The following is a 15,467-nucleotide window of genomic DNA, read 5'->3' on the forward strand; positions in this document are numbered from 1 at the left end:
TTTCCCACTCCCCCTACTTGTGGTCCCTCTCTCGCTGTGTCTCTCTCTCTGTCAAATGAATAAATAAAATCTTTAAAAATAAAATAAAATAAAGTTCAACAAACTTTGGTTTAACTTCCTACAAAGGTCGCATCAAGATTAGTTTAAATTTCAGGTCAAGAGGCAGTTTGCTGTCTATTTGATCTGCAGCAATTGAAGCATACCTAATAGTAGCACTATTTTAAACACAAAGGTTAAACACTGTTGCATTTTGACAAAGGTTAAATGCCTATTTACCAAAGTTAATGACTTAATAGCATTTTGAATACCATTCTTTATATAAAGGTTAATCTCATATTTTTGACTTCATGTTTCCTTTTTAAAGAGGAAATACTCATTAGGACTCAAACAATTACCTAATTGTTAATTTGTTTTGATCTTATTTATAGTTCTTCAACCAGAGTATTATCTGTTTTGATTGCAAAAGAGTTTTTTTAAAGCATTCAAGAAGAAAAGTGCTTAGAGAGAAATAAGGTTATTACAGAATTGTTCTTTTCAAAGAGTCATTAAAGAAAGGGATGACGATTTTAGGAAGAAGTCTAGAACAGAGATATAATCTCTGTTGGGATCATATACTTACCAAAGATGTATATGAACCAGTCAACAAATTTCTATTAGTTGTAAAAACAAATAATTTCTTGGCCTCAGTAGAAAAATCACTATTAGATGATCAGAAAATGTGAAAAAAAATTACTACACAAGAGAAAGGCATATGGTCAATTTAGCATTTACTTTTGAGCTAATACGATTGCAGTAATTTACTGCATGTAGTACATTAATTAGAAAAAAGATTGCTGAAGCGTATCATCCACCCTTTTCTTAAAAAAAAATCTCTAACACCTCACTTCACTTACTCTTCAGAAGTTAAACTGAGAATCTAGGTATTGCAAAGTGATGCTGAGTTTTGATGATGTGTATTATACATTTGGGGAAATACTCATATTTGCAGGTGCTATAAATTTATTTCTTTACAGGTAAAGTATCAAATTTGATGCACCATTTCACATTTAGTTGCTAGTACAGTTAAGAGTGGCATGATTGTGGCAAGGTTCCTGGTTGTTACATGAAATTTATTTCAAGGTTGTGGTATAAATGACAAAAAATGAAGGAGCACAATATCAGGAAAACAATTGTGAGAACCTTCCTTTTAAGGAGAAAGCTCAATCAGGCAGAAGAATGCCATCTGATGTGTCAGAAGGTGAAATCAGTGAGGACTGAAAGTCAGATTTCACTTTCAAATGAAGTAAACAAATTGGATAATAAGATGGGGGCATGCAGGGAACAACAGAGGTTGGACTAAACTCATGACAGTTCAAAAAGAATCTTTGGGTAAATTTAGGACTTCTTGGGATAAAGGAGTGGATGAAACCAGCTGGTACATTAGCCCATAGACCTATGTACCACTTTGTATTTTATCACTTTTATTGCTGTTCTGAAAAGTGTTCTGTGTTTATTTCCTCATGATAATTTTTTCTCTTTTATTTTAGCATATCAATATTTATCTTTTCTTCCCAAATTCAGCTCAGTGTTTTTTAGGAGATGCTATTTGAAGTTGTAAATACGTAAACCTGGTGTCTCCTGTCCTATTTGGTCTGCATTTTGGTATTGGCCACCAAACCCTTGTGAGGACAATGACCTAAGACAAAACAGAATGCGTAAAAAAGCAAGAGTTTATTAAGAGCCTCTTTTAACATTATTCTTATTTTGTGACTGTAAAGTATTACAATGATGTTATTGTAATTTTGCTTTAAGAAAATGCAGATTTATCTTGGCAAACCATCTTATAATGATTCTGAATTGATTAAAAAATATAAAGAAATTGTTGCACCAAGCATGTCATGGTCAATCTTCTGTCTATGACCAAGGAGTATACTATCTATAAAAATAATTACTAAGATTTAAATCAGCATATATACAATTTCCTTTAGTTTAAGAGGATTATTCATACAACATTAAAAAAAATGAAGAAAGCATTTGGTTCAAATGAGAAATTATTCAAAATTAACTTATTAACCTTCTTAGGCTTATCATGGTTAAGGTAACAGGGGCATTTATGGAGTCATTATATTTCATTTTATAAATTGCCACTTTGTTTTTGCAAAGTCAATGTGAATGAATCTGAGAATCCCAGTGTTACCAGATTATCCCCTACTGCTTCAAATGAAAGGGTCAGTCCGGCAAGGGAAAAAGATAAATTCTGGAATAAATATTAACTATTTATAATTGTGCCAATAGGTGAAAACAAATAGGTATTTCAGTAACAATGTTCCAAGTTGGTCACTAGAAGAAGTGGTTTTATATCTATTTCCAGGTAAATGACATGTAAAAGTTACAATGTAAAGTTCAGATTTAGAAATAAAAACATAAATATTAAAGTGATTAGTGATATTCAATTAAAGATCTCTAATTTGTGGATTTAAATTGTATACTTTGGGTAAAAATGAATTTTTCTTTTGACTATTTAATAGAGAACTGTTCCTTAACTTCTTGTGGGGTTGTAGGGAAATAGTCAAGTTTTAATGCCTAGGATTCTGGTGGCTGGCAATGGGAGAACAATGGAAGAACAACTGGAGATCCAGGAAGGTCTGACCAAGGCCAAGTTTGTTTGTGAATTGCTAATTCCCATACACACTTGCCTAGATGGCTGCAGTTTCACACCCCAGGTGTGTCTCTTCTCCCTGTGACATTCATTCCATGATAGAGACAATTTCAGTCTTTCCAGTCTAACCAATGATCATTGCTTCACTTGTATCATTTCTCAATATTTAGCCTTGCGCTAGTAAATGAGTAACCATCTTGTAATCAGGAGCTCTGATTTTAGTTTCTGGTTCTACATCTGATCATCTACTTAATCTCATAAATTCTATAAAACAAAGAATAATGCACAATGGGTTGTTTTAAGTGTAACAATACTGTGATAATTTACTTGAAAGCACCAAAAATAATAGCTAGTGCATAGTAGATTCTCAAGGTCTATTGCTTAACTCTAAATATAAAAACTTTTTTGAGTCACTAATATGCATTTGGTAATGAATCATTCTAAGGTAGAATAATAATCTTAATAAATACTTTTCAATGGCCAAAATTTCAGGTTAGGTGCAGTGGAGAAAATATTAGAGGGCAAATTATTGTAGCCTTCAAGTCACATCAAAGAGTGCATCTACTGATATATTTAGTAGTTTACAAACTAATATTATTATTATTACTATCATAATTTTAAATTATTTTAAAACAGTAGATGTAAGCTAATAATTCAATTAACAGGAATGTTTACCTAATGCACAAAATAAATTTATACTAGATAGTACTACATACTTTTTATGCACCTAATAGTATTATGGGTCTTATTTTTAAAAATTTAAAGTACATTGCAAACATAAGTGTGTTATTTGAATGGGAAATCAAAAATGGAAACTATAAAAGTCATTTTTATGTATAGGAAGGTTTTAACTTACAAAATAAATGTCTATGGAGCTTATAATGTCTGTCATCAACAAGGAAAATGGTATTTTTGAACAACTGTCTTAACTTCACATGGCATTTATCTCAAAAACGATGTCTAGTCTAGTTAGTTATGATAGTCTAGTTAGTTATGATAGTCTAGTTAGTTATGATAGTATTCAGCTACAATTGTATCTGAATAATTTATTTTTTTATTTTTTTTTAAAGATTTTTTTTAATTTATTTATTCATGAGAAAGAGAGAGAGAGAGAGGCAGAGGGAGAAGCAGGCTCCCAAGGAGCAGGGAGCCTGATGCGGAACTCGATCCCAGGACCCCGGGATCATGACCTGAGCCGAAGGCAGATGCTTAACCATCTGAGCCACCCAGGCGCCCTGTATCTGAATAATTTAAAAGCAAAATGCATCTATATAATAATAATTTACAGAAGCTATAGTTGCCACTCCAGTAAATGCAAAGTTTCAACTAGATCAGTCTTTGGTACCACATCAAATTCCATCATGCATTATAATTATTATCCAAAATTGTTGAGAATTACTTGGACAAAAACCATCAAAGTCGTTGACATTCTGTTCAAAAAACAAAGTCATTCAAGGAGTAATCATGAAATCTGTAGTTCACAAACCAAAATAAACTTCTCATTTTCTCACTAATTATTTTCTGTTGATATAGGAAATGCTCCCTGAGTAGGTGACATTTACATTAAGACTTGGAGGATGATAATGAGATAAAGGAGCAAGTGCACATTAAAAGTAGAGAAGGGCTTGGTACAGAAGAGCAGAAAGGAAGCCATTGCAAACGAAGGGTACTGAGCGGGATGGAAAATGGCGAGGCATGGGCTTTGAAAATTAGCCAACAACTTAGTGACATCAGTGAAGATAAGGATTTTAAGTTTTATTCCAAATCCCGAGGGAATCAAATGTTCTTATAGCAAAGTGACAAACTTACAAGCAACTAAGAGGCTAACAAGAAACAGGCCACATCCAGATAGTCCCAAAGTTTCAAAATTTCTTGTCACTATAACACGAGAGAAACTCTCCAGACTATATTGAGTTCATTAGAATAAAACTTGAACATCAATAGCTAAAAAGTTATAGTGGAGAAAGAGATCACTTTCAGATACAGATATTCATGGTAGTATATTACTGGAAGAAATCATACAACAAAGTATAATTCAAACTTCTCATCTATTAATGAAGAAACTGAAGTACAAAGGAGTTAAATGTATGCTTTCCTCTGTATTTTTTTCTTTTATTCCGGATGATCACTTTACCTACATGAAATGATGTAAACGTGTAACGTATATCAGAATTTCATTAGTTTAAAGGAGCTTAAAGGCATTTTAGAAGTCTTCAGTGTTATGGAGAAGAGATTTTTGTGACAAAGAATACATATGTCTTCCACTGATGAGTTTAGATCAGAGTGCAATTTAACTTTTCCTTTTATATGCTATTGATTATGTGATCCAGTGATATTTGTAATAATTATTCAGGAAAGAAGATGCAGTTCTTTTTTTTTTTTTTTAAGATTTTATCTATTTATTTGAGAGAGAGGGAACACATGAGTGGGGAAGGGGCAGAGGAAGAGGGAGAAGCAGACTCCCCAGCAGGGAGCCCAACTCAGGGTTCAGTCCCAGGACCCTGGGATCATGACCTGAGCCAAAGGCAGACATTTTACTGCCTGAGCCACACAGGAACCCCAAGAAGATGCAGTTTCTTAAAGGAATCAGTTATGCACTGAGGTATTAACGTGGAGTGGTTTAGGGAGGTGTACAATCAGAATTGTTGCTGATATATATTTGGATTTGGGGAGGGAAATGTATCCACACAAAAGAATAATTAGAGGCTAGACATGAAAGGTAATTAGGAGTGTGAAAAGCAGAAGAATAGAGTCTGAAGAATCAAGGGATGTAACATTTTCCAGGGTAAGAATCAACAAGGAATCGTCTCTGGAGATTTCAATTGAAAAATAAGAAATTATGTCAGCATTAGATACCTCTGCCCTGTAAAAATCTCTGTAACTGCAAAACCCAAACTAAAATCCATAACAAAACTCTAAGTAAATCCACTTGTGACTGCTCTTGTGGAAAAGCAGTCTAATTATTTTATAGGATAGATTTTATGTAATGATACTCTTCATCTGTACTTGCATGCCAATGCTTTCTAACATTTTATTTTAGATAAGTGCCAATGGAAATAAATGGACTGATAACTTCACCATTCTTCCAAGTATATTTTCTAGTAATTCAACCTTAGTTTATTTTCTCTTATAAATGGATCAAGTAATTTGCTCATTTATTCTGCATTGTTATAGGTCTAGTACATTCAGGTACTGCAGGTACAATATATACCTGATACCTGTGTTTACAGAATTACAAAACAAGGGGCACCTGGCTAGCTCAGTAGGTAGAGCATGCAACTGGATCTCACTGTTGTGAGTTTGAGCCCCACTTTGGGTGTAGGGATTACTTAAAAATAATTTCTTAAAAAAAAAGCATTGCAAAATAAATGGAGTTAAATTGTGATGATGGCTATTCGGCAGAAATGTGGAGTGTTAAAGAAGGTTCAGTAGTGAATATGAAGTCTGTACAGAAGAGGGAGGTCATACTTGAGGTAAGGCTTTTAGGTTTTTAATGACTCTCCAACCAGATTTTATTAAACAGACTTGCCAACCAGTACAAGACTTCATAATAGTGACAAAATGTTTAAATCTGCATCCTAAATCTGCAGTGCCATGGGAAATTTTGTAAACAAAGGTAATTATAAAAGCAGGTATAGATATACATGATATCACTTGAAGGATGCAAAGATATCTAACCTTCAACTCTCTACATCAATTGTTTACATCATTCGTTATACTATGATATACAATATATAATATCTCATTTATTTTATAATGAAAAACTATAATAACTGAAAAGATTCTTTTGACAAGTTTATTTGCATTATTCATGTTTTCTTTAAATTTCAGATTATGATTTTGCCTTTTCTTGTTTAATTGTAGGATGCACTTGCATGTTTTCCTCCCAGCTAATTCTGCTATCTGGAACTCATGCATGGTGGAAGCAATGTCTTGTCATATTCATAACAGAATATATACAGAGATAGAGAGATAAACGTAGATATACATGTATGTCTATATGTGTAGTTATATATACACACATAGACACTATTATTCCTTATGCTTGATTTATTGGCCTGTCATTGTGTCAGACAAGAGTAGATTTGTGGTATGACTGTAATTTTACTAAGTCATGTCTGCAGCTACTAAATAGCTTGATCTCTTCAGTTTGCTCCAATGGATCTGGGAATTTCCAAGTATTTGCCTAAGCATCTAAGGATTGAAATTAAAACTATATTACAATACATTCTCCTTCCACCTCCCTGTGGGTCAGTGGAAATAAGTGCTAACCTATAACTTGGGTTCAAATTCCAACTTTACCATTAATTAGCTCCAGGGGTCATTTCTTATGCCACTTAATCTCTCTGAGCCTCACATTAAAATTTTGAAAAGTGAGATGGAATTCTGTAAAACCATTAGAATTTTCCTCCAGTATTAAAATTCTGTGATTCTTTTCTCATATTAATTGTTCTCTCCCATTCTCCAGTGTTTCAAAACTGGTCAGAGGGAGGTCTTGCTCTGACTGAATCAATACTTGTTATGGAGTGAGGCGATTCTTAGACATAGGATATATCCGAGGTATATCGAGTTGACTGGATCCCTGAGTTCAGCTAAAATACATTAAACATGTATTCTATGTTCTTAATCTTCCTTCAAAGCAAGCTAGCAGGCAAAATATATTCATTTCTTATCAGCTTAGTACAAAATGTAGGAAGCAAAATCCCCTATCCTAAATAAGCATTTGGTGTACAAATGAAGGTGACATGTTTACAATAAGTGGGGGAATAAATGCCTCTGAGAAACTGGAACTCATTTCTTGCTGAAGTACAGGTTGCAGTCTGGAGCAGTAAAACTAAATTAAATAAAATGCAAGCAAACAAAATGATAAATTGCACAGATATCAGAGTGCTGTGTAATTAAATGTCTAATTTTATTGGGACTTTATTTTGAAAAAAAAGGAAAATAATGTATGTCTATTTTAGGGATGTATTGACTCTGGGAGACTAACAAATTTCATACATCTTTTTTAATTGAAGAAAAACTGAATAATAGGACCAAAATGCACTGTTCCATGAATTGAAGGCCATTTTAAGTGGAATGAATATGTCTATGTACATATGAATTATAAATGAACAAGTCATAAACATTGGAAGGTCAGTAAAATGCCTCAATGCTAATATTTTCAATTTATATGACTGCAAATTACACATAAGATATTTATAGGCAAGCACTTATTTCAGTTCCTCTCAAATATAACTTTGGCCAGATTTACCGGGTTTGCCCTCTATTTAGGATCAGTTGTTCACAACTGGGCGTGATTTGGCAATGTCTGGAGCTATTTTTGTTTGCCATACCTCGGAAAGGGTAGGGCAAGGGCATTGTTTCTGGCATTTCATGGAGACCTAGGATGCTGCAAAGTAATGCAAACAGTGCGCAGGATGGCCTCCCCACAGCAAAGAATTATCCAGCCCAAAATATCACTAGTGCTGAGGCTGAGAAACCCTGACTTCAGTTATTATATATATTTTTTAAAGATATTTATTTATTTATTTATTTATTTATTTATTTATTTATTTATTTGACAGAGAAAGTGAGAGAGCACAAGCAGGGGGAGCAGGAGGAGAGGGAGAAGCAGTCTCTCTGCTGAGCAGGGACCCTGATGCGGGGTTTGATGCCAGAACCCTGGGATCATGACCTGACCCGAAGGCAGATGCTTAACCGTCTGAGCCACCCAGGTGCCCCGTGACTTTGGTTATTATATTAACCCTTGCTTTATATGTTGTAAATATTTTCCTAGGTTTTCATTTAGATTTAGATTTTTTACTCCTCTTCTGCTATAAACATTTTTATTACTTATTGTTTGGAAAATCAATTCAATTTACCTGTAATAGGTTCTCACTTTGCTTTTATAGTATAAAATACTTCCATTCAAGGAACAAATACCTTTGATATATTTTTTTCATTATCATTTCTTGGTGATTTCCTTTTAATCCTTAAGCCTTTATTTATTCATCTACTCTTCCATAAATACTTACTGATAATCAAATAAATACCAGGCACTGTGTGGTAGGGCCAGGAAAAATATCATCTGTAAAATAGAAATGGTGTCATTCCTTGTGAATTTATGTTCTAAGAAGGAGAAACCATAATCACATAATCACTAAAGTACATGGAAAATCCCAACAACCATATGCTACAAAGGAGAGGAATCAAGCTCTGTGCTAGCATATAAAAAATGGATTAGGCTTTTCAAGAGGGGTTAGAAAAATTGTTTCCATGGAAGTCACAAACAAGCTAAAATCTGAAGGACGTATAGGAATTAACTAGGTGTAGGGGTTTAGAGGAACATTCCAACAGGAAGAAATATTTATTTAAAGACAAGATTAAAAAGGAATACTTAGCATTCAAAGAACTGAAGGAGTTCCAATTATTTAAGAGGCAAAGTGAAAATTGAAAATTTGTTTTCATCCAAGTAGTAAATAATTTTTCCAGAATTAATTGTCAGTAATCTATCTACTCCCCAACTTAATTATATAGAACTATTTTTATATTTGTATCTGGGTTTCAGGATATTTGTCTTAAGGAAACTGAGCTTTTAGTCTGTCCTTTCATGAACATCAGATATCTTTAATCATTTGTGTCTTACAATATTACCAAGATGTATTTCAAATTAAATACGATCTTTGAATTATGCAAAAGAGGCAACAATTTCTGATCACTTATAATTTTTCCCGCTATCAACGATTGCTTATTCTGTGGTGCCAGATGATTAAATCATTTAGATACTTTATGTTTGATAATGTGTCCTACACTATAATGAAACCATGGGAACCAGCGACGTCAAAGAAACTCGTGCTATTTTTGAACAGCTTTCTCAAATGAAGCTTTGTTTTTATATGTGCTTAAGTCATAATTATAATAAAAGTAAAAATACCAATTACATTTTGAATGCTTGTTCACTATGATCCACTATGTTAAAATGATTGCATGTATATCATGTAAGCTTTGCAAGTCCAATAAGACACAGACATAATTTACTCCATTAATATGAAAATTAGGGCTCAGTGACTAATCCACAGTCACACACGACTAGTAGGAGTTGTATTAAGGATTCCAGACCAAGACGACTTTTATTTCAAAAGTCATGTGTCGAACCCCAGTGCTAACCAGTATTTACTATTTCATACAACTCTATCACAACTGGTATTCAATTAGCTTTGTAAGATTAAGTTATATCTCAAATTTCTCTAAATTTCCTAGTGTATTGATACATTTTAGGCTTCCAAACCATATAATTTATGTAGGAAAGAAAATCTGTGTAGGCATAAATATTAACACACCCCCCCCCCACACACACACACAACATTTCAATGTAGTGAATAAAGACTCAGCTCTAAACCATTTGATTAACTTGGCCAGGAATATAGAAATATTTCATAGGCAGAATTGTATCTAGCAACATAAGCAAGATTATTTATTTCAGATACTTAAATGTATTTGTGTAGGGAACGTGGATCGTTCCTTTAGTCATAGATTTTCATTCTAGAGTTCCAACTAAAAAGCATAAGAATTTAAGATTATATTTCTCAAGACGAATTGTGTGTGTGTGTGTGTGTGTGTGTGTGTGTGTGTGTGTGTGTGTGTGTGACTGTCTATATTGTCTCCCTTTGAGGCTTAGAGCAATTTTAGACTAAATTATACCTTTTAAACTTCAGAAGTTGTGTATAGTAATAAACATTTATTTCTGCAAGTGGATACTACTCCAATAAGGAATACATAGGTGCGATCACTAGATTTTAACACTTCACATGAAAACAGTTGTGGCAGAGAATGCTGTGTAGTTTAAGATCTCTCAGGGGTGAGTAATTTTAAAGCAATGACTTCAGATATTATGCTTCTGAAATATAGGCTCTCACAGGAGTTTCCCAGCAACACGGGTAAACATTATGCCGTCTGTATAATTGCTCTATGTAGTTTTCATTCCTTTAACTTAAAAGGCTGGAAGGATGGGAGGACAATATCAGAAACAGATTACTCTGAAGAAAATTGACAGAATTTATCTGTAACATATATATATGTATATAAGATTAATGATTAAACTGGACTTTCAGTGGCTAAAACACATTAGAATTTACTTTTTGCTCATAAGTGGATGTTCCTGGGTAGCTTCCCTTCACAAGTAATTTAGGTACTTTGGCTCCTTTTGGGTCATGACCTCCCTATTCATTTGAGCCCCAGTCCATTCTGCGTCTTGTTGCAGGAAGTACAATTAGTGCTGTGGTGTGCTAGTCTCTTTGGACAAGAGTACTCATTTCCCCAACTGATAGGCATGTTGGCTGTGGAGGGCTCAAAGCTGAGTGCCTCTTCAACTGTCCTTGGCTGAAGAAGCTATCTTTCTCAAGATTACTCTTCTCCTCAGAGTTGTCCCCAACCAATAACTGGTCAATATGGAGTTGCAAACACCCACCCATTGCCTTCAGCATTGCTGTCCCTGAAAGACCATTCCAGCCTTAGAACTCACTGTGGGATTGGCTGACTCTCTTGCAGATGGATCCCTCTGTTGCACAGAGAAATATTCTACTGTTCTCTCTCCTCAATCCTGCTTCCTTCACTTCCCTACAAATATCACTCCTGAGTTTCTCCCAAATAAACCACCTGTATGCAAACATGTCTGGCTCTTGGGGAACCAGATTACAGGAGAAGAAAGGGAAAATGGGGAAGGTGCACCCCTGTTTCTTAAAATGCCTTTCATTGACAATAGTTAGAACTAGTCTCAGGACTACGCATACATGCAAAACTGCTGAGAAATAAAGAGAATAGGAACAGAAATCATTGTCATGAGGGATATGTGATTAGTAACTTTCTGAAGTTAGGAAACTTAGAATGATATTAGATTTAAATTGTTAAGATGCTTCGAGTACAAAAATGAGCTTTTCTTTTTACTTATGTTTACATTCAATCCAAGTATGGACATACAGACTCATATTCCATTTCTAGGAATATTATTCATATTTTCAAGTAAATAATAAATATATTTTCTTCTCAAAGATAATTTGATCGTACTCATCATTCACTCATCTCACAAGTGTTTTTACGCTGCCTACTATGCACTTTGCTAGAATGGAAATCAGCTATGAAAGACCAAATTTATACCCATATATTATTCATAGCATATTGGTGAAAACAGATAAATAGTTCTTTATGGTGGGGGTAAATTTCATAGTGACGTCTAGATTAAGAGCCATGGATTACAAAAGAGTGGTATCAAAATAAGACTGGAGAAACCAAGGAGGGCGCATCAGCACAGCCACTGTGTATGGTTATACACACTGTAGGTAGATGGAAAAAGCCCCCTTCAGTTATGCAGAGCACAGCCAAGAAGGCCGTAAGGGCATCTCTTTAGAAGATCATATGACATGAACTGTGTATTTATTCATAGCTATTAGCCCAGCAAAGTAGCAGAAGAAAAATCCAGTTTTTAACAATTGCACATGTGCAAAATCTGTCACATGGTATGCATCCATTCATAGTTGAGGAATGCATGTATAAATGAATTAATAAATCTATAAACATGTACATCTGGTAAAATTGAACAGGCATATTCATGAACCACAGTAAATTGCTTGTGTGACCAGAGCAACATTTAGATTATTCAGTGGAAAATATTGCATTGAAGAAAGTGGCAGCAAATTTTTCCAGAAGAAAGTTTTAGAAAGGCCAATTAGTTAGGCATCAGAAACTATAAAGATTAACCAAATCTTGTGAAAAGAAAATGACAAAACAGGGAGATAAAACAGAGAGAACTTGGAAACGACTTGCCTTCCTGCAACTACAGAAGGCATAGTACAAATAGACCAATTTATTTATCAGAAACCTGTCAGACACTTGTTATATGCTAGGATGAATAAAGTAGACATTCTCTGACCTCAAGGAGCTTACATTTTATGGGGAGAAAAATATGATACAGAACTATATTATGTTTAAATAAGATCATCAGTGAAGGCACGTATGAAGAGATGACATCTGAACAGAGAACTGACTGAAGCAAAAGAAGGAGTAATTTGGATATCTGGGGAAAGAAACCAGTAAGTGCAAAGTGTATGTGAATTGAGAACATGTTGGTATATTCAAGGAATGGGAAAAAAGACAGGCAGTGTGGCCAGAGTGTTGTGACAAATGGATTTGTTGTATCTCTTGTCACAATGCCTGGGCTCAAATAAATAGTAAATAGCAAAGACAAATACAAGGACATAGTCTCACTTGTACTATTAAGGAATGCCCCAATATAACATTGAAAGGACTTTATGTTCAAATTTCGGGTACTTAACAACTATATACCATATGTAGCCATATTACATAAAACATGACATGTTTTTTGAAATGCCATACAATATTTAATGTCTCCACTTTTAACTTTATTTTGCAAAATTATTTCAACCACAACCTTTGTTTTTGCTAGTCAGTTCTGTTGATAATATAATAAATTAAAATTCTTTTGAGTTTTATTGAGTTTTTAAAAGTTTGAATATATGTACTTGTACAGAAGAAACTGTTAAACATGTTGTCAAAACTTGAATAGACGTAGACTTCAAATAGAGACTGGAATTTGAGGTTAGGTAAGTTACAAGTTTTAAGAAGATAGAAAAAAAAGAAAGAGGCAAACCATAAAGCCGACTCTAAACTATAGAGAATAACCTGAAGGTTGCTAGAGGAGAGGTTGGTGGGGTGATGGGCTAAACGGGTGATAGGGATTAAGGAGGGCACTTGTGATGAACACTGGGTGTTGTATGGAAGTGATGTATCATTAAATTCTACTCCTGAAACTAATATTATTATACTATATGTTAACTAACTGGAATTTAAGTAAAAACTTGAAACTACAAAAAAAAGAAGATAGAAAAAACTTAATCTGAAATATTAAGCACTTGAACTGTGATAGTAAATTTACAGTAAGAGGAATCTACTGTAGATTCAAACCACATATCAGTAGTCAATAGACGTAGTGAAAGAGAAATTTGTGCCAAGAAATGAAAATCAAACAAACACGCTACAAAAAACAAATGTTGTGAACATAATGACAAAGAACAATACATCATGTTAATCATGTTAAATAATATTTGATAGAGAATATCAGAAAGCATTTTCTAATCCTGTAGAAGGACCCCGCGCATACACACACACACACACACACACACACACACACACACACACACACACACACACTTAACAGCAATCATCCCACATTTACACAAGCATCTGCTTCACTGGCCATTTATTTTTTCCATTTCAAAATGTTAATTTTTATTCATCCAATCACCTATATGAAAGACTCAGGGAAAACATAATCAAAAATAAAATCTACTTCATTAAATCCATGGGAACAAATGAAAAAGGTATTGATAGATAAAGTGAAAAAATATGCTTAAGAATTTTCATGCATTTGAAGTATGTACTTCTGATTTGCAGCAGGTAATATGCAAGATTATTAATATCTGAATTGTAAATCTCGTATAAAAATCTTTAATTGGATATTTTCATGTATAATAAGACAAAAGCACTCCAAAGCATAAATTCCAGTAAACGAGAAGGGAACATGTTCTTACTGACCCATGAAGAATTCTTCTATGTGAATATTCACGTGTGAAGAATTGAGACGCTAACACTTTGTTGTGAGAAACTAGGGCGATTCTCTTGAAGCTACATTTGAATATCATGTACAACATTTTTACTTAAATTAATTTAATTGGCTTGGGAGTGGATGGATGATAGGAATGTGAGAAAATCTTTATCCCCAGAGCCACCATTTGGCAGTGTCACTTTGCTAGACACATAAATCAAAAGTCATTATGTTGCAATAGATTAAAAAAAAAAAAAACATGGTTTCTGTATTCTAGAAACTTAGTAACTTTGAGTGAAATAGAGGATTTCAAAATAACGTGAAAATTTCTCAGTTGTAAAATGCATAAAATACAATGGCTTTGAAACAAATGGTTGAGGGGTACAAGGGAAGCCTTTATTTTTAACATTTCTTTCTGTTTTTCCTCTGTTGCTCATTCCTTTGTTTCTCTTTCCTAAACTTCCTGCAGATTTTTGAACATCTTTTAGTATCCCATCCTGATTTGTTTATAGTGTTTTTTCGTATATTGCTTTGCACAATTTTCTTAGTAGTTGGTATTAAATATACATAGGTCACTTATGGCTGTCAGCCGGTATTGAAGTTTTGCCAGTTCAAGTGAAATGTAGAAACCTTACTTCCCTTAGTCCCCATCACCCTCCCCCTTTTAAAATTTAATTGTCTTAAATATTTTTCTATATACATTGAGTACCACATCAGATGGTTTTATAATTTTTGCTTCTGCCTGCAAATATGGTTTATAAGACTCATGGGAATTTGAGTTGTCTATTATATGTACCTCTATTTTTATTTAGTTCACTTTTTTCTTTCTGAAATTTGAAGCATTCCTCTGTTATCTTTTCCTATCTTTTAAGAGAACTTCTTTTATTTTAAAGATTTTATTTATCTATTTTGAGAGAGAGAGAGAGGGTGCCAGCACAAGAGGGAAGAGGGGGAGGGGAATGGAAGGGGGAGAAGGAGGGGGAAGCAGACTCCCCACTGAGCAGGGACTCTGAGCCAGGGCTTGATCCCAAGACCCTGAGATCATAACCTGAGCTGAAAGTAGATGCTTAACAAAGTGAGCCACCCAGGTGCCCCTTAAGAGAACTTTTTTAGCCATTCTTAAGTTTAGGTTTCCTAACAACAAATTCTTTTGGTTTTACTTGATCTGACAATAGCTCTATTTTTTCTTCACTACTGAAGAATATTTTCAATGGATGTAGAATTTCTGGT

This window comes from Zalophus californianus, chromosome 2 (genome assembly GCF_009762305.2).
Source record: "Zalophus californianus isolate mZalCal1 chromosome 2, mZalCal1.pri.v2, whole genome shotgun sequence".
Taxonomy (NCBI): Eukaryota; Metazoa; Chordata; class Mammalia; order Carnivora; family Otariidae; genus Zalophus; species Zalophus californianus.